This window comes from Bidens hawaiensis, unplaced genomic scaffold (genome assembly GCF_021521415.1).
Source record: "Bidens hawaiensis isolate Kalapana, Puna unplaced genomic scaffold, B.hawaiensis_p1.1 tig00025522_1, whole genome shotgun sequence".
Classification (NCBI taxonomy): domain Eukaryota; kingdom Viridiplantae; phylum Streptophyta; class Magnoliopsida; order Asterales; family Asteraceae; genus Bidens; species Bidens hawaiensis.
In genome coordinates, this window is record NW_027494075.1 from 138,591 (window position 1) to 157,044 (window position 18,454).

Genomic DNA, 18,454 nt, shown 5'->3' on the forward strand with positions numbered 1-18,454 from the left:
ATGGTCCAGAGTCAAAAAGGGATTCTGGGCGAACACTATTGATGAACCAATCAAAAAATCCATCGACAAAAGGTCCATTTAGATATAATAATTGCATTGTAGCGGGTATAGTTTAGTGGTAAAAGTGTGATTCGTTCTATTAACCCCCATAATAGTTAAGGGGTCTTTCGGTTTGATTCATATTCCGATAAAAAACTTTATTTCTTTTAAAGGATTTATATTCCAATACTTTTTCTTTTTCATAGCAAGTTCCTTCTAACTTATAATAAAAGGATTTTTTTTCACTAAATATGAGTTTGTCTTCCTTTCCTTATAACGAATCCATCAAATATCAAATAAAATCCTATAGATCTAGCAATGATGGAATTTCGATTCTATGAATCTTTGACTGGAATCTATGAGATAGGTGAAATAAAAATTGATACTGAACTTATTTTAAGAGATGCAACTGGAACGGAATTTATAAAACAGTCCCCAGGAATTTCAATTGCGCTCATATTCATCACTGTAGGAATTGGGTTCAAGCTTTCCCCAGCCCCTTCTCATCAATGGACTCCTGACGTATACGAAAGAGTGCGGTTCGTTCGATAAATTCCTACCTCTCTATCTATCTCTGAGATTAGGCCACGAACTAGACCGGAATCATTCTCAACGAGTCCATAAGGAGTGATCCCATTTTTTTCATCGGGTCCGGGTAGAGACCAAAGATCTTGAGTGACCGATCCGGCAGAACAACTCAAAAGATAAAGAAGTATCGTTAATTTCTTCATGCTCGTTCCAAGTTCGAAGTACCAATTGCTATGTATTCCTCTATCCGTAGAGTACATTGAATGTACAGAAATGGCTATAACAGAGTTTCTCTTATTCGTATTAACAGCTACTATAGGAGGAATGTTTTTATGCGGTGCTAACGATTTAATAACTTGTGATTGGTAGTAAAACACCGATTCTCTCGCTGAGACATAATTCTATCTGGATAGATTTCTCGAGATATTTTCTTACGAAGTTTTGTTATAGCATCTATATTGCTTCTGGTTTAGGTGGACAGCCCGGCAAATAGACATCTACAGGAATTAGCTTAATGCATGAAGGAGTCAGACGCTTCTTCTATTCTTTTCCCTGGCGCAGCTGGGCCATCCTGGACTTGAACCAGAGACCTCGCCCGTGAAGTAAATCAAAGTTATCTCTTTATAATCTACTAAATCAAACTTAATCAAATCAATAAAGAACCTAAAAGACCCTTATTTTACTCATTATATACTTTATTTAATTATGAGATGAGATCCTTCCGAATGGGCTAAGAGAGAGAATACCTAGAATGATTAGTCTATTATTTTAGTTCTCTCTCGTTTTCTTAATTGAAGAAATAATTGGAAAATAAAACAGCAGAATTATAAATCTCTAAAATAATAGATAGAAATACCGCAAATAGAGCCATTGCGACGCCCATCAAAGGGGTCGTTCCCCACCCAGGAGCTACTTTACCATATTCAGAATTCAAGGGTCCAAAAGGTTTATCGATCCCAGGGGGTGCAGATACATAATAGGCATATAGAAATTATTGTACGTCAAATAACATCAAAAGTATTGGTTTCAGAAGATGAAATGTCTAATGTTTTTTCGCCTGGAGAACTAATTGGATTGAATGAAAGAATCTGGAGTAATTAATGAACAAAATATTGCAGAATCAAAAGTAGCTCTAGTTTACGGTCAAATGAATGAACCACCGGGAGCTCGTATGAGAGTTGGTTTGACTGCCCTAACTATGGCGGAATATTTCCGAGATGTTAATGAACAATAAAAATTCTAGGTTTTAATAGAGGAGATAACGATGTGGAAAACAAGACAGGAATTCTATACAATGACACTGTAGACCAACGGAAGGGATGTAGCGCAGCTTGGTAGCGCGTTTGTTTTGGGTACAAAATATCACGGGTTCAAATCCTGTCATCCCTACCTATTACTACTCCTTTGAGGCCAAGAGCTAACTACCGAGACTTTGGACTATCCGGACACATACTTCATGAAATGGTTCATGCATGTTTGTCTTGGATAAGAATCTACAACGCACTAGAACGCCCTTGTTGACGATCCTTTACTCCGACAGCATCTAGGGTTCCTCGAACAATGTGATATCTCACACCGGGTAAATCCTTAACCCTCCCTTCCAATAAGTCTATTGGAATTAGCTCTGTATCAATGAAATCTCATCATCCATACATAACGAATTGATGTGGTATATTCATATCATACTATATGAACAGTAAGAATTAGTAGTCTTATTGAGACTAGAACGCTGGTTTATCAAGAAGACGCAAGAAAAGCACTTCGAATTGTTGATTAATCGCCAGAGATGGCTTAGAACCAATCGTTCATTATCTGATGGATCTTTCCGTTCTAATCATTTAATTGTTTTCAAACGTATTTTTAGATATCTGAAGGGACAACCGAAGTTAGGTCTTTAGTATCCCAAACAATCAGAATTTGATCTTTATGTTTTTGCTTATAACAATTATGGTTGAGACTATATTGACAGGAAATCTACATCTGCCGGATGCCAGTTCTTAGGAGATCGACTCATTTCATGGCAGTGTAAGAAACAACAGATGGTGTCAACCTCCACTGCCGAAGCAGAGTATGTTGCTGCATCAGCCTGCTGCTCTCAGGTTATCTGGATGCAAAATCAACTGCTAGAATACGGTTTGGAATTTCTTGATACTCCCATTTTTTGTGATAATGATGTTGCCATGGCAATTGTTAAGAATCTCGTTCAACATTCTAAAACCAAGCACATTGACATTAAAATTCATTTTATCCGTGACTGTTACGACCGGAAGCTAATTCATCTTAAACAGGTCCACACTGATAATAATGTGGCGGACCTATTTACGAAGCTGGTCGGAACAGCCAGATTCAATGTGCTTGTAGGGTTTTTCAAGATGCTGCGTTTTGAAGACTGAGTATTTTTGAGGTTTAAATTGTGTATATAATTTTTTTTTTCATAATTTCTGTACAAATTTAGGGGGAGAAAAAGAAAAATACAAAAAGAGTGTGTGTATGTGTGTTTGTGTGCGTTTACTTAAAAATAAAAATAATAAAAAAATTCAAAATTTTTGTTCTCTTGCTTAAAATCATGCCGGTTACTCAAGTTCAACGGACATATTTCATATGTTTGGTCCTGTCATCAATTCTTGACTCACGGGATAGCCATTAACCTTAGGACTGAAAGTGACCGGGGCAACTGAACATACGTAAAAAATTAATTGTTGGTTTAACTATCGGTTTAAGTTCTTTCACTGAAAATCATGTCGGGCACTTAAAGTTTGATGGACACATTTTATTATGTGTTTGGTCCTATTGTCTACCTGTAGACACATAGGATAGCCATTCACCTGAAAACTGAAGGCAGCTGGGGTGATTGGATTTAAATCGTCTTTGGAATATCATCTGGGAAGTGATATTATTATTCAGCTAAAAGCTTTTCACATAGCTTAAAGTTTTTCAAATGAAAATTGATCCAACCTTTGAGAAATGATAGATAAATTGATTTTGAGTGCCTAACGTGTGATGTTATTAGGCTAAAAGGGCTTTTGATTAGTTATTGATGTGTGTGGAAGCTTTTCATGATACGTAAAAGTTGAAGTGATATAACTAAATCTGCTAAACTTATTGTGGAGAGTCATTTTGAAATTTTCTGCATGTCCCTAGACACATCTCTCCGAATGATAGGCAGAAAAGCAATTACACAGTCATACACAAGCCCGTTAGTATCTTGATTGCCAAAAAGGTTATATTTCATATTAAAAAAAATATTATTTAATTTATCATTAAATTGTTTTCTAAAAGCTTAAAGGGGTCTCTGGGAACTGTAGGGGTGGGGCACTCAAATAAGTCCTAAACAACCTGAATGTAAGGCTTGTAAGTCCGGATGGTATGTAAGTCTAACGTTCAACCTTAAAGCTTAATAATCATTTTGTATAGAGAAAAATATTTTGATCAAGTACTAAGGGGTTGGAGTCAAATTGGGGTGATCTGGGAAAGCCAAATACGCCTTGAGAATAGATAAGGGGAATCAGAGGTCCATAAGTGATGTCTTTGTCAGTTTTATGCCTAATTGAATCTAATCATATCACTATCGCAATGAAATTCATGAAAATTACCTACTATCAACCTTTTCATTATGTCACAATAATGCTGAAAATGAATCATTGTGAAAGTATCTTAATCAATATGATCTCATGTTCGGATCTTTTCAAGGTGGTTTTTTCTAATAGCTGAAATTTGATCCCAATATACTTTGATTTTCTAAAGACTGGATAAGAAAATTTTGTTTTAGTTTAGTTTTATTTTATTTTTATGTTTCTATTCTCATCTACTTTCATTTATTTTATTTTTGCCTCGTGTTTACTCATGTCTAAACAAAGTTTTTAAGAGATTGTTTTTCACATAAGTCGGGATACTTTTCAAAGTGCACTGAGATATTTTTAAAGAGTAACCGTTCTCGGTTAGAGTTCTCGGTTAAACATGATTTCTGAGTTCTCGGCTCTATATCATTTTTGGTCCTAGTTGCTTGTGATGATGATGTTCTCAACTGCTTATTGTTCTCGGCCAGATTTGAGAGTTCTCTGCCTTCAGTGAACAGTTCTCAGCCACATGTTTTCGGCAAATCATTGTTTTCAGTCTGGTCTGATGTGACCAGGTAGTCTATAAAGGCACACATTAATTTTGAAAAATACAACTTCTCTTATCTTCTACAATCTTCTCTCACTCTAACCATCAAATCTTTCACCTATCTTGCTGCCTTACTTCTTTTCTTGTCTCCTTGAGATTCTCAAGAAAAACTTCTTTAAATAGGTAAGGAACTCTATTATGGGTGAGAGATTGTTAGAGATTATTTGATTTTGATTCATCATTCAAACGGTTTGTTTGATCTATGTTGAAGTTACTGATGGTTGGTTTTAGTCATTGATTGTAGTTACAGGTTTAGTCATTAATGATGATTGGTGGCATGTTGAAGATGATGAATAGTGCTCTGAGGTTTTCGGCATGGACTGACCAGATTCTTCTGGTGAATCAGAGAGATCTTCGTTTTGAAGAGTTGTTAAAGCATTCTCGGTCAAACCTTGACAGAGGATTTGTTGGTCCTACCAAAGATACATCGTGTTTGACTTTTCTGAGTCAATCAAGTCTAATATTCGTTGCTATCCATGATGACGAACATCATGTTTATCTATTTCATATGGAAAGTAGCATGACCTGTGCCGGACTCCCAGCCAGATTTTTAAATTAAGACGCTAAATATGACACTAAACCTCCAAGTGTCTATTTCGAAGCCACAGTATATACACCGAATGGCCTAAATAAAAGTATTGATGGACGATGATTATCTACAGCCAAAGCAGTTTTAATCAAGCAATAAACCAAGGGGGGAATGTTGGGCTATATTTGTGGTTTATGCTTGTAGGTTGGGCTTAGATAGGGTATATTATGTAAGCCGAGAACTTTAGTGGTTCTCGGTGGGATTTGGGCTTTTGTTGGGCTAGTATGCTGGTGCCCTATATATATAGATGTCTTTGTATAGGGTTAAGTTGTTCGTTCACTGGAGATTTTGGCCGTCTAAAGATTATCATAGACGAGTATTGTATTAATAGTGCTTAAGCACCCGACGTTAATATTAACGTGTGTTTTAAAGCAAGTTTTTGGTACTGGGTTTGTATTCTTAAATCATCTAGTGTTGAAATTCCGCACCAACACCTAGATTGTTGATATCATAATTATAGTGATCCAGATTCGAGTTACAATTATTATAAATAGAATTATAGATATAACATGTTTTTTCCCATAAATTTATTATTGTTTAAATTTATTTGTACTTTTAGTATATGAATCGTTCCATGTATTACATATGCTCTAAAACTAGTTCATATTATATGACACATATTATATTGTCATATCTCATATGTGCTTTAAAGCGTAACAAAAAATGGAAAGTATTCATTCATATATCTGAACAAAACCATTATTCTTTCTTACATTTCTTTTAATGATATTGATATTCAGTTTTTCTAATTACAACCATAACTCCAAGAAAAAAGATTGCCCCTCCATCCCACAAATAACATTGAACCATTAGATTAGATACATATCTAACCCAAAAACCATCCTCATCTTAACAATCAACAGTTCCTTAATCCTTGCCTTCTGGGCCGAGGTCAACCTCGTAGGAAACTTCACATTAAACTTGATTCGCAGGTTCCCTTTCTTCGTCGGGTCCTTTGATATCCGCATCCCTTCTCTAGGTACAATCTCCTCGTAGTCCGGATGGATCACATTATTAATGGGTATGGTTAGATTCCTTCCATCCAGGGTGGTCAAATGGACCGTGTAACCCGTCAATGCTTCCGCTAAACTTATCCTCCGTGTCACCACAAGATCGTTGCCATCGCGAGTGAATGTGCTATGGGGTTTCTTGTCTATGACAAACACCAGGTCAGCTGGTACCGTGTTCGGCTGCTCGTTTCCTTTCTCCGGGAATGTGATCTTTGTTCCTTTCTTCCATCCGGGCTTGATGTTGATATTTAGTATCTCCTCCACCGTCATCGTTTTCCTGTAAATAAAAAATAATTAAACCTAAGAACATGATTATATATTTGTTTATATATAAAGCTTGGCTTTTGGATGATTAACTTACCCGCTAATGTCTGCAATGTCTCGTGAGATCTTCATCTTCTTGGTGGTACCCTTGTAAAGTTCTTCAAGAGTACAGGGTAAACTCCTCTCAATCGGAGCCGCCTTACGAGGACCAGACCCAGCTCCACCGCCACTTCCAAACGCTCCACCACCAAACGAGCTGAAAATATTATCAAATCCACCTGGACTATCACCGAACATACTACTCGAAAACCTGGTTGTTCTCACACCTGGACCATCTCCACCACCGCCTCCCATTCCCCTAAACTCGAAAAACTCCGCGAAAATGTCGTCCGCGTTTCGGGGATTGAAAGTGAAAGGTGTCCCTCCGCCCGTGGAAAGTAGGTGGCTCCATCGGGGCCACCTGCATCCGGAGGAGGTACCTGACCTTTCAATCCTTCCTCACCGTACTGATCGTACACCGCTCTCTTTTGCGGATCACTGAGAACCTGTATAGAAAGAATATATACAATTAAACCCCTCTAAGTACACTATACTATATTATCATATTATCTATCGATCAATTATACTATCAAGTACCACATACATTAATAATTACAAATAAAACTAATAAATATCTTCTAAACAAAACGAAATTCAATTAAACTGCAAAATCTTAATAATTAATAATACAATTAATTAATTATGACATAATCCATTGATGTGTTTTCTCTTGTAAACATCTGATTAACAATATATACGTGAAGAGGTAGGTCCCAACAGAGCCCAGTTGGACCCACAGAACTCACCTTGAAGAGAGACGTCTGCGCAGAAACCAACTGGATCCGCAGGACCCACCATGCTCAGAGACGTGACGTCCTTACGCGCAGTACGCAAGCTGTTCCCGCAGGAAATGCCTCCCAATGGTGAAGTACTCCGCCTGTTCCCGCAGCTGCGGATACAAGCCATCAGGGAAGGCCACCCGCGCAGCAAGGCTACACGCACAAGGCACTTAGCTCTCAATAATTCAGTAGTCACCTGAAGGAATGAGCAAAGCCGGGAACAATCCCGCACAAAGGCGGGAGGGGGAATACTCCCGCCCAAATGAGCCAGTCCGTACGATACTGGAAGATCTTTTGTACTGTACCTGATGAGGTATGGGCAAAAGATCTGACCAGAGATACGACAGCCCATTGACAACAGTATGGCGAGCAGCATGCTCTTGTACTGTATGTCACTATTAGCCGCTACCTACTCACCAACTCCTGTCATACCACGTGCATAGCCTGCAGTTGGTGGAAAAGGAACAGTACACAGCAGGCCTGGTCACTGTCAGCCGCTGCCTACCCACCAACTACCAGCATGGCACGTGCGTAGGCCACAGTTGGTAGAACAGGAATACTATTCAACCGGCTATACCCTCTTGGAAACCTACCTTCGGCTATAAATACCCCAAATGGTATGATCATCTCATCTTATCTTGTATCTTACATCTTATACCTGATATCTGCTCTAGCAATCTCTTAATATACACTTATATTCAAGAGCAATCTTGTCTGATTCTCACGCCGGAGGGTGGTCACAAGGAGGTACCCCCCCTTCTCAGTGACGAGCTCACGGTGTCTGTTTTGCAGGTTATCAGAACCATCTTTGCCGGGTCTAACCCCTCGTGGGAAACATCTATTTAACCCCCAGATTATCCGTAATCTGCCCGTGGTCGATTAGTGTTTCTTCATTGGCGCCATCCGTGCATAAAAGCTAGAACTTCATTTCTTTTCAGTTTTTTCAAACTTCTGGAAAGATGGTTAAAGAAACTCCGGTAACCACAACCCCAGCTACTGGGGGGAATACCGGCGACTACACAGTTTTTACGAACACTACCCCGGTTACCCAAGCCGGGGCAAGTGCAGTAAATTTTACGAACACTACCCCAGTTACCCAAGCTGGGGCAAGTGCAGTAAATAATCGCTCACTGGGATTCACCGATACCCAGTTAGAGAGACAACGAACGAGGCTCCCCCGCCAAACACTCGATGAAGTTAAAGCGTGGGCGGAAGCACGTCAAAAAGAATTCCAAGCTGAGTTGGATGAACGCTTACGTTTACTCCAACAGGCTGATGAATTCGTAGAGTACTGGGACAATGATTCGGAGGAATCCGATAGTGACGCAAACCCTCGTCATAGGGCGAAAGGGAAGCGTAAGGAAACGGACTCCCAACCGAGAAGGCGTTTTGGAGAAACCTTCAAACCAAAAAACGCAGGTGGAAACCCACGTGACTTCTCCAAAACATTTACACCAACTGCTGCAAAGGCGGGAACGTCCAAATTTGCAAGGGACATTGCGGAAGCAATCGTCCCGAAAAGTGCCAAACAGATGTCCAACATCGGCACTTACGATGGTATATCTGATCCAGACGATCATTTGAACAGGTTCATAGCGGGGGCAACCGTCAGTAGTTGGACGGAACCTACGTGGTGTTACATGTTCCAAATGACGCTTGTTGGGGCAGCTAGAGCGTGGTTCGATCGTCTACCGGTCCACCACATCTACGATTGGGAAGACTTCCAGCAGAAATTTAGCCAACACTTCAGCCAACAAAGAGAGAGTATATCGAAGAGCAATGGACAATCCTCAAATGCATTCGAGAGGAAGATGAATCTTTGCCAGACTTCATCACTTGCTTCAACTCAAAGAAGCTAAGTCTGGGTAATATTAGCGAAGATCTTGTTCGCGCTGCTTTCATCCACGGCGCGAACGACCCAGAGCTCATCCGCACCTTAACGGGTAAAGATGGCATGCCATCCACATGGGATGCCATCATGACAGCAGCTAAACGCTTTGCGGAAACGGAGAAGCAACTGGGTAGAGATCTCCCCCAGAGCACAAACCTCTACACCCAGAAAACAAGAGAAGACAACGTCCTTACCGCCCAACTAAACAAAAAGCGGAAGCTAGGCATTTGGCAGTCAAGGGTAAACTTTGACACCTCATCCGGCTTGCAACATCGGTTAGGCGGAAGGGATAACGTACAGTCGAACCAGAACTCCAGATGGACGCCACTCACCAAAAGCGTCACCGAGATATTCGCCCACTGAGGAGCTCCCATGGCCAAAGGCTCCAATAATCCGACATCGTCACAATACTGATCGGAGCAAATACTGTGACTTTCACAGGACAAAAGGCCACAACACTGAAGAATGCACAGACGTAAAGGACATCGTCGAAGCATTTGTCAGAGATGGGACGCTCGCACACCTCGTGGCGTAACGAACGCTGAGCAGGCTGATGCGTGTAGAACCCCAGCTGGGGAAAACACGAATAAAATTGCAGCTTCAATGCCGGAGACTACATACTGCGTAAACAACGAGATCCCGAACCAGGTGCATATCGGCTCGATGGCACTCCCATCCCAACAACATGGAAGGGAGCTCAATTACACAGTTTGCATGTAGATCAATTCCAAATTTGTAAAGAAAAGGCCCAGAGCCACTTCTAATGGAAATGATTCTCCTTAGAACATCGACGCTGATGATTTTACATTTATACTTATGAACTTTCCACACGGATATGCCGGTCTTCACCGCATACATAAGTGTGAAAGAAGTCGTTGCGTGGGGAAGGCGGCAAAACCCGCATAAACCCAGAAAACGGCAAACCTTCACGCAGGTCAGTTAAAGGTAAAGTTCAGTCATCCCACTAAATGAAAGTGCCGGTCTATCCGCACGAATCATAATAAGAGGAAACTGAACAATAACCTATTAACAACCGCGCGTCGAACGGTTAATTTATTCAACACTGATGCCGGTACTCACCGCATAATTACGTGGAAAGTCGTTGCGTGGGGAAGGCGGGAAAACCCGCATAAACCCAAAAAATGGCAAACCTTCACGCAGGTCAGTCATAGGTAAACTTTGGTCAACCCACTAAATGAAAGTGCCGGTCCTAACCGCACAAATCATGAGAGGAAACCGAACCTATTGACAACCGCGTGTCGAGCGGTTAACTTATTCAAAATACTTTAGAAAATTTCTAACAGAAGGATGAGGAAAACCTCCACGCAGGTTAGATGTAGGTAAAGTTTAGCCATCCTACTAAGTGCAAGTGACGGTCCTACCCGCACAATCACGAAAGAGGAAGCGAAACTTTAACCTATTATCTACCACGTTCAAAGGTTAACTTGTTCTAAACACTTAGAAAATTTCTAAAAAGATGAGGAAAACCTCCACGCAGGTCAGATATAGGTAAAGTTTAGCCATCCTACTAAGTGCAAGTGACGGTCCTACCCGCACAATCATGAAAGAGGAAGCAAAACTTCAACCTATTATCTACCACGTTCAAAGGTTAACTTATTCTAAACACTTAGAAAATTTCTAAAAAGATGAGGAAAACCTCCACGCAGGTCAGATATAGGTAAAGTTTAGCCATCCTACTAAGTGCAAGTGACGGTCCTACCCGCACAATCACGAAGGAGGAAGCAAAACTTCAACATATTATCTACCACGTTCAAAGGTTAACTTATTCTAAACATTTGGAAAATTGCTAATTTAAACTAAAGTATGCATGAGCAAGTCATATAACGTTTATAAAGCAAGTCATCCAGTGAAAGTAGCGGTCTTACCCGCACAAAGATTTATATTTCATAATATTCATTACAAGAATGGCCGGGTAACTACCCGCCTACAAGAATATAAATCTATACAAGCTAAACCTATCCTAACAGTGGGAAGGGATCTTCAGGATCAAGCTTCAGGACCACTTCCACTTGGACCAGCACCATCAGTAGAGCGTGGCGGTTCAAGGAAAGCTTTAAGGATAGCTAGCCCATCATCAGCAGCAACTTCGTTCACCTTCTCCACCACCGGATGCGGGAAGGCGGCATACTGATTCACTGCTTGGTCATAAACAGCTTCAGTATCCACATCATACAAAGGGAAGTTGGAAGGCGGGATGCCTTTCTCAACGAACCCTAGACCAAGCAGGAAGCCGGCCTTTTCCCCATCCTCATGAGAAGCGTTGAGGGCTGCGCTCATTGCATCGTCGTATGATGTGTCCGTGAAGACTCGATGCACAACCTACAAAAAAAATATACAAGTATCAAAACCTTTTCTATTTACAAAGAAAAGCGTGAAGACATTATGAAGCTAAGCTTACCTGAGACAACGCTTCTCGAAGAAGCCATTCATTGGTAACCAGATCTTCCTGGAGGGCAGCTTGAGCTTGGTTACGGGCGCGTTCGGCTTCACTTTTGTTAAGGTTGGCAAGCAACACTTCTTTAGCCGCAGCCTCTTCAACGCCCTTTAGCTTCCGCTCAGTATGGTCAAGCACCCCCCTCTGGTCCAAGATCTCTTGGAGCTTCTTGGCGTCTTCCATCGCCAAGGCATCATGAGCCTGTTGGAGCGCCTCTAGTTTGGCTTTAAGTTCCTCATTCTCGAGGCGTAAAGGCTCAGCAACAGCTTCAGCCTTGGTGGCCCTCTCGGTTGCGTTCCGTGCAGTTTCCTTAGCCAGCCGAAGCTGTTAGTTAACAACTTGGGCAGCCTTGGAACGGGCCTCGAGCCGGGCCTGAACTTCAACCTCGAGGGCCTTGAAGGCCTTCTCCTTTTCCGCAGCCACTGCGGTAAGCCTCCTATTCTCCTCCCGGACAGCCCGCGCCTGAGCTACTTCTTGGATGCGAGCTGCTTTTAACTTGTCGTTTTCACGACAAAGCAGCTCGACGCGCGGCTGCATCCAGGCCAGGAGAACCCGAAGCTCATTGGTTAGCCTACCCTCCTGGTAGCTAGCCATGGCTTCCCCCAACGCACCACTGGGAGCTGCGTGACGAGCCCACTCCACGCACTCCACAGGCGTGCGAAGGGTTGTTCCTCGGCGGATGTTCCATCGTGGAACATACACTTCATTGGAATCCGACACTGCAAAAAACAAAAAGCAGTTAGGAAAAGATGATAAAAAAAAAAAAAAAGGCCAAAAGAACCCTACGCACCTGTAGGGTCGACAACAGGCCGATAGCCGCCAAACCCATCACCTGAACCCAAGGGAAATCCATCCAAGAGGTCAGGCAGATGGGAAGGAGGCAGAGGTTGGCGAGAAGCCCCAAGCATACCTGGAGGATCGGCCGTAGCTGCCGAAGTCGGAGGAGGCATGGAGGCCGCTGCGGTAGAAACCAACGGAGGTGAACTCACCGGAGGTGAACTCACAACCGTGGTCGCCGCTGCGGAAGTACCCGCAGGAATAGTCACCGCCGGCTCAGTAACAGATTCAGTAAATATGGCACTGACAGCCGGCGGAGATGTCATCGCAGTTGGAACAGTTGGCTCAACTGGGTGAGCAACTGAACCAACTGAAGCAGGCGCAGCCGCCTGGGTCATCGCCTCAGGTAGGTTGACCAAACCTACCGTCATGGGTCCGGAGGTGCTCCTCCCCGCTCCACCCTGGAATGCGATAGCATCCACACCTGCACAAAGAAGATATAAGTATAATGGCGGAAAGATATGAAGTTAAAAAGAAGTTTGTACTTACGGGTTTTCTTGAGCCTAAAAGTGCGAACAGGCGGGGACGAACCCGATGGAGCCGGCCTGTTCACGCCGCTCACCGTCGTTGTCCTGGGCTCCTCGGAGGGGACGGTCGTCTCAGCCTCCGGAGCAGTGGTCTTATCACCACCAGGGTTCCCCGCCACCTCCTCGCTGTCAGTCTCTGAATCAGACCGAGGCACCGGATCGGCAGTGGAGGCAACCTTCGCCTTCCCCTTCCCGCCGGCAGCCTTCTTCTTCCGCACCAACGGAGGACCATCTGCGGATTCCTCATCAGAACACAAGATTAGAGGAATTCCAGCAGAGGTTTCAGCATTGAGGGGTCGAGGGTTGAATAACTCCTTACCTGGCCGCCTGGCGCTCAGGATCTCGTGGCCTGGCGGGTAGACCTCCACGAACCGATCCGCCGTCTGTTCAAGGATGGGCAACTCGTTCTCATCTAGAGCACGAGTACCCATCCGAGCGGGACTATCAGCCTCCCGCGGATGCAGGAGCGACTGCAAGTCGTTCCCCTCTGAAATAAAAGAAAAACAGTTAGAAGACAAACCTATATAAACAAAGAAGAAAGAGCATACCGTAAGGAACAGAGTTCAAACCGTATTCGAGGACGATGGGAACCTGTGACGCCTCCTTCCACACCCGGCTCATCCCAAGCATCACCATCCCAGACTCCGCAAAGCGGTAAACCGGAGTCTGGACCCGGGAGATCTTGGCGAACCACTCCGCCTCCTGGTAGTTGAGGGCGTGAAGGGCGGGGAGTGCTCTCCCATTCTTAAAGGTCATCGCAAGGGGGGTGACGCGAGCGGAGATATAAAAAAACTCACGCTTCCACGACCGAAGACTGCGCTCGGTAGCGCAGATCTTCAACCCCTTGATCCGATTGACCAAGGTGTACCACCCCTGGATGCACCTCCAAGAATAGAAGGTCATCAACCGGTCAGGATGGGGCTCCACGCCCAGAATGAGGCACACCCACTCAAAGTGGCGGATCTTGGCGATCGCCATCGGGTGTACCTCCGTCAATGGGAACCTGAGATTCCCATAAACGAAGAATGCAGCGTACACCCCTATCTTGCCCTGGGGGGCATCGTACACCGTCTGGTGTGGCTCCGGAAACTCAGGCTCGAACGACTCGAGCATGAACTTCCGGACGACCTACCGATAGAGGTCGGCCGGAAGAGCACACTGGCATTCGCCAGCAGTGCTCTTATCGTCTTTATCAGACGTAGACGTCGGGATCTCGACGTGCACGTCAGATTCTTCGGCAGCAGCTTCAAAATCGTAGGTAGAAGACATGGTTTGGAGGTAAAGAAGAGTGATTTCAGGAGAATGCTTGGCAGAAAGTATTCGCCGGAAATCGTTTACAAGAAGAGAAGAGTGAAAGTGTGAATTACAAGAGACCCTCTCCCCCTTTATATACTCATCGCAATTAATGCGATGAATTTAATGCGGAAGAGAGAGAAATCGCAGGTGCAATGAAACTATGACACTTGGCAAAGTGCAAGCTGGCAACAGCTGTTGAAAGGACGCGTGCCATTAATTTCGCGGCCACGCGCCCGAAAAATCGCGCCCACGCGTCTTAAAAAGCGTCTGGAATGACCATGTACTGTCACGTCACCATAACTTCCTGCACGTCCTGACACAGTCAGAAGAAACCGTCAGACGACGTTTCAACAGTTTGGACTGTTCTTATGCTTTCACCAACTCTTCGAATTTCAAAATTTCAAAAAGATTCAAAAGTAAGCGGGAAAATACCCCTTACCTTGGCAACCAAGTAACTGTAAGACAGGTGCGAGTACAGTGTTAAGGCAAAACCCTTCACATACTTAGCACCTGCAGGGAATTGAAGCCAAGAATACCTCGGCGACCAAGTAACTATAAGACGGGTGCGGGTACAATGTTAAGGCAAAACCCTTCACATACTTAGCACCCGCAGGGAATTGACGCCAGGAATACCTTGGAAGTAAAGTAACCGTAAGACGAGTGCGGGTACAGTGTCAAGGCAAAACCCTTCACATACCTAGCGCTCCGCAGGGAATTGAAACCAAGAAGGATCTTCTGGGCAATGCTTGCGGAAACGGGAATAACATCCCCGCATAGCGGGAACGTCGAGAACTACATTGTTTGAAGCTCCAAGATGGAATTGGTGGTTTTAACATAATTGATCACTATGTTCAAAACTACCAAAACCTCATGGAGAATCCACACAAGTGGGACTCAACGCTCCTGACTTGCGAGGAGGTTACAGACCTACCCGCATCATACCCAAAGATCAAGCAGGAAAGTCGGGAATTTCTGCAAGTGACATAAGGACTTCCGCGGGAAGAATCCCCATGGAAAACCTTAAAACTAAACCCTTTTGAAAAACCCTTTGCTTAAGTCCAAAAGTTCACCTCACTTATTAAACACTCATGAGAAGAACATTGGACTGGGAGGACTTGAAGAGGTAGGTCCCAGCAGAGCCCAGTTGGACCCACAGAACTCACCTTGAAGAGAGACGTCTGCGCAGAAACCAACTGGATCCGCAGGACCCACCATGCTCAGAGACGTGACGTCCTTACGCGCAGTACGCAAGCTGTTCCCGCAGGAAATGCCTCCCAATGGTGAAGTACTCCGCCTGTTCCCGCAGCTGCGGATACAAGCCATCAGGGAAGCCACCCGCGCAGCAAGGCTACACGCACAAGGCACTTAGCTCTCAATAATTCAATAGTCACCTGAAGGAATGAGCAAAGCCGGGAACAATCCCGCACAAAGGCGTGAAGAGGAATACTCCCGCCCAAATGAGCCAGTCCGTACAATACTGGAAGATCTTTTGTACTGTACCTGACGAGGTATGGGCAAAAGATCTGACCAGAGATACGACAGCCCATTGACAACAGTATGGCGAGCAGCATGCTCTTGTACTGTATGTCACTATTAGCCGCTACCTACTCACCAACTCCTGTCATACCACGTGCATAGCCTGCAGTTGGTGGAAAAGGAATAGTACACAGCAGGCCTGGTCACTGTCAGCCGCTGCCTACCCACCAACTACCAGCATGACACGTGCGTAGGCCACAGTTGGTAGAACAGGAATACTATTCAACCGGCTATACCCTCTTGGAAACACCTACCTTCGGCTATAAATACCCCAAATGGTATGATCATCTCATCTTATCTTGTATCTTACACCTTATACCTGATATCTGCTCTAGCAATCTCTTAATATACACTTATATTCAAGAGCAATCTAGTCTGATTCTCACGCCGGAGGGTGGTCACAAGGAGGTACCCCCCCTTCTCAGTGACGAGCTCACGGTGTCTGTTTTGCAGGTTATCAGAACCATCTTTGCCGGGTCTAACCCCTCGTGGGAAATATCTATTTAACCCCCAGATTATCCGTAATCTGCCCGGGGTCGATTAGTGTTTCTTCAATACGGAATAATAATAATGAATTATGATAATCAGAATCCATTAATATAATATGAATGATTTCTCTCTGATTAAATAGCAACATAATCATAAATCATATTAATATTGGCTATAATAATCATCAATTTTATGTTCTAAATTATTATTATTATTAATGTGATAGTTAAACAGAAAAGATTTTATTAGATGAAATAATAATAAGTACTTACATCATAAGCTTCAGAAATCTGTTTAAACTTGGCTTCAGCTTCCTTCTTATTATTAGGGTTCTTATCAGGATGCCATTTCATGGCAAGCTTCCTGTACGCTTTCTTCAAATCATCATCTTTAGCATTCTTGTCAACCTGCAAATTCTTGTAATAATCCACACCCATCTTTTGTTTCTCTTGTTAGATTGATCAATGAATACTTTTTATTATTAATTGCTTCAAATTGCAGAGTGGTGTGTGAGTGAGTGAGAGAGATGATTATTATATGTATGTGAGTCTGTGGAATTTGATTGATTAAAATAAATGTTTTGATGAGTCTGGAAGGTAGCGAAGGATGTGGAATGTTCCGGAATTGCCCAGAAATGCCCACCAACGGTTCTATTTTATTTTTATTATTTTAAAAGGGTCGATAACTATATATATATTTTTAATATTTTATTAGTTTTTTAATTTTTTTCTTGAAATATGCTTTTTTTTAGAGAAAATTCCCACAATTTCCCATTAATGAAAACAGATTCTATTTTTATCTCCATAAATAAAAGTTTACAGAATTGTCCCTCTCAAACATGTCTTTGACGACATGTTAGGCCTCAACTCGTCTTTCATGACCTGCTAGCATCCAACGCGCGTCTTTCACGACCTGTTAGCATCCAACGTATGTCTTTCACAGCATGTTTGCCCTATTAATTGTTGTTTTAAATATTACATTATTATATTAATTTTACTCATATTTGGGTTTTTAATAACTTGTAATGCATAAAGTTTTATAAAGTTCCAAATATACAGTTGAGGCGTGTTTATTTTTGTCTACGTGTTGGCATAAACTTTACTTAAAACGAGTATGGCCAAACTTTATGAAACATTTATTGAACATTTCGATATCAATTTGACACTCCGTTTTGAGTAAAATTTATGATAACATGTAGAAAAAATAAACACGTCTCAACGACATATTCGAAATTTTATATAAACTAGATTTTCACCCGGTGCGTTGCGCCGAATCAGGCCACTTATTTTCTTGAAATGTTACATGTGGCAGCAATCTACAAAACAGTATCATTGCGTTTTTCTAAAGTTTCTAACACAAGCACTTCAATTGTTAACAACCATTTATAATTTACAAAATACCTACATTCAAACAGTACAACTGCTACACATTGAAGAGTAAATCTTAAGATCAGCATCTTTAATATGTGGCATTCGTCAAATTTTCGATTTGTAATTGTATTTGTTAACCCGATCCGTTGGGTCGTTTCGATGTATTGTTGACATTCATGAATAAAGATTCCCGACGTTTGAATTCAACGTGTGTTCGTTTATTACTTTCGCTTATTTATAAAACTCCGGACTTTATCGTTAAACGAGCTTTATGGATTAAACGCATAAATATCCAAATACCATAATTATATAGCATTAATTATAACATTCTCGAAGTTCAAGGGCTAAACTGTAAATATAATTATTAAATCTATTTTGATAAACCTCATAACTTTTTTTCCTCCAAACTAATAATTATGTCATAAATGAATAATTATTCACTTTCCTTTCACACTCTATTTATATTATATATATAACATGATTAAATTATCCACTTTTATTTAAACTCTATTTTATTATATATACTATACATTTTTATAAAAATAAATACTTTTATAAATTATAAATATATGCTTTAAATC

The 18,454-nt window shown here is 42.3% G+C and overlaps 1 non-coding gene and 1 pseudogene across 2 annotated transcripts; one reads left to right on the forward strand and one right to left on the reverse strand.

Moving 5' to 3' along the window:
* Window positions 1-1,882: 1,882 nt before the first annotated feature.
* TRNAP-UGG (transfer RNA proline (anticodon UGG)) lies at window positions 1,883-1,956 on the forward strand. Its single transcript has one exon. It is a non-coding gene; the product is annotated as a tRNA-Pro (tRNA).
* A 4,173-nt stretch (window positions 1,957-6,129) lies between these two features.
* Window positions 6,130-16,945, reverse strand: LOC143571694 (uncharacterized; annotated as a pseudogene). The gene is made up of 3 exons (XR_013142139.1): window positions 16,776-16,945; window positions 6,692-7,139; window positions 6,130-6,607 (listed from the first exon to the last, which is right to left on the reverse strand). The product of XR_013142139.1 is annotated as an uncharacterized LOC143571694 (transcript).
* Window positions 16,946-18,454: the final 1,509 nt, after the last annotated feature.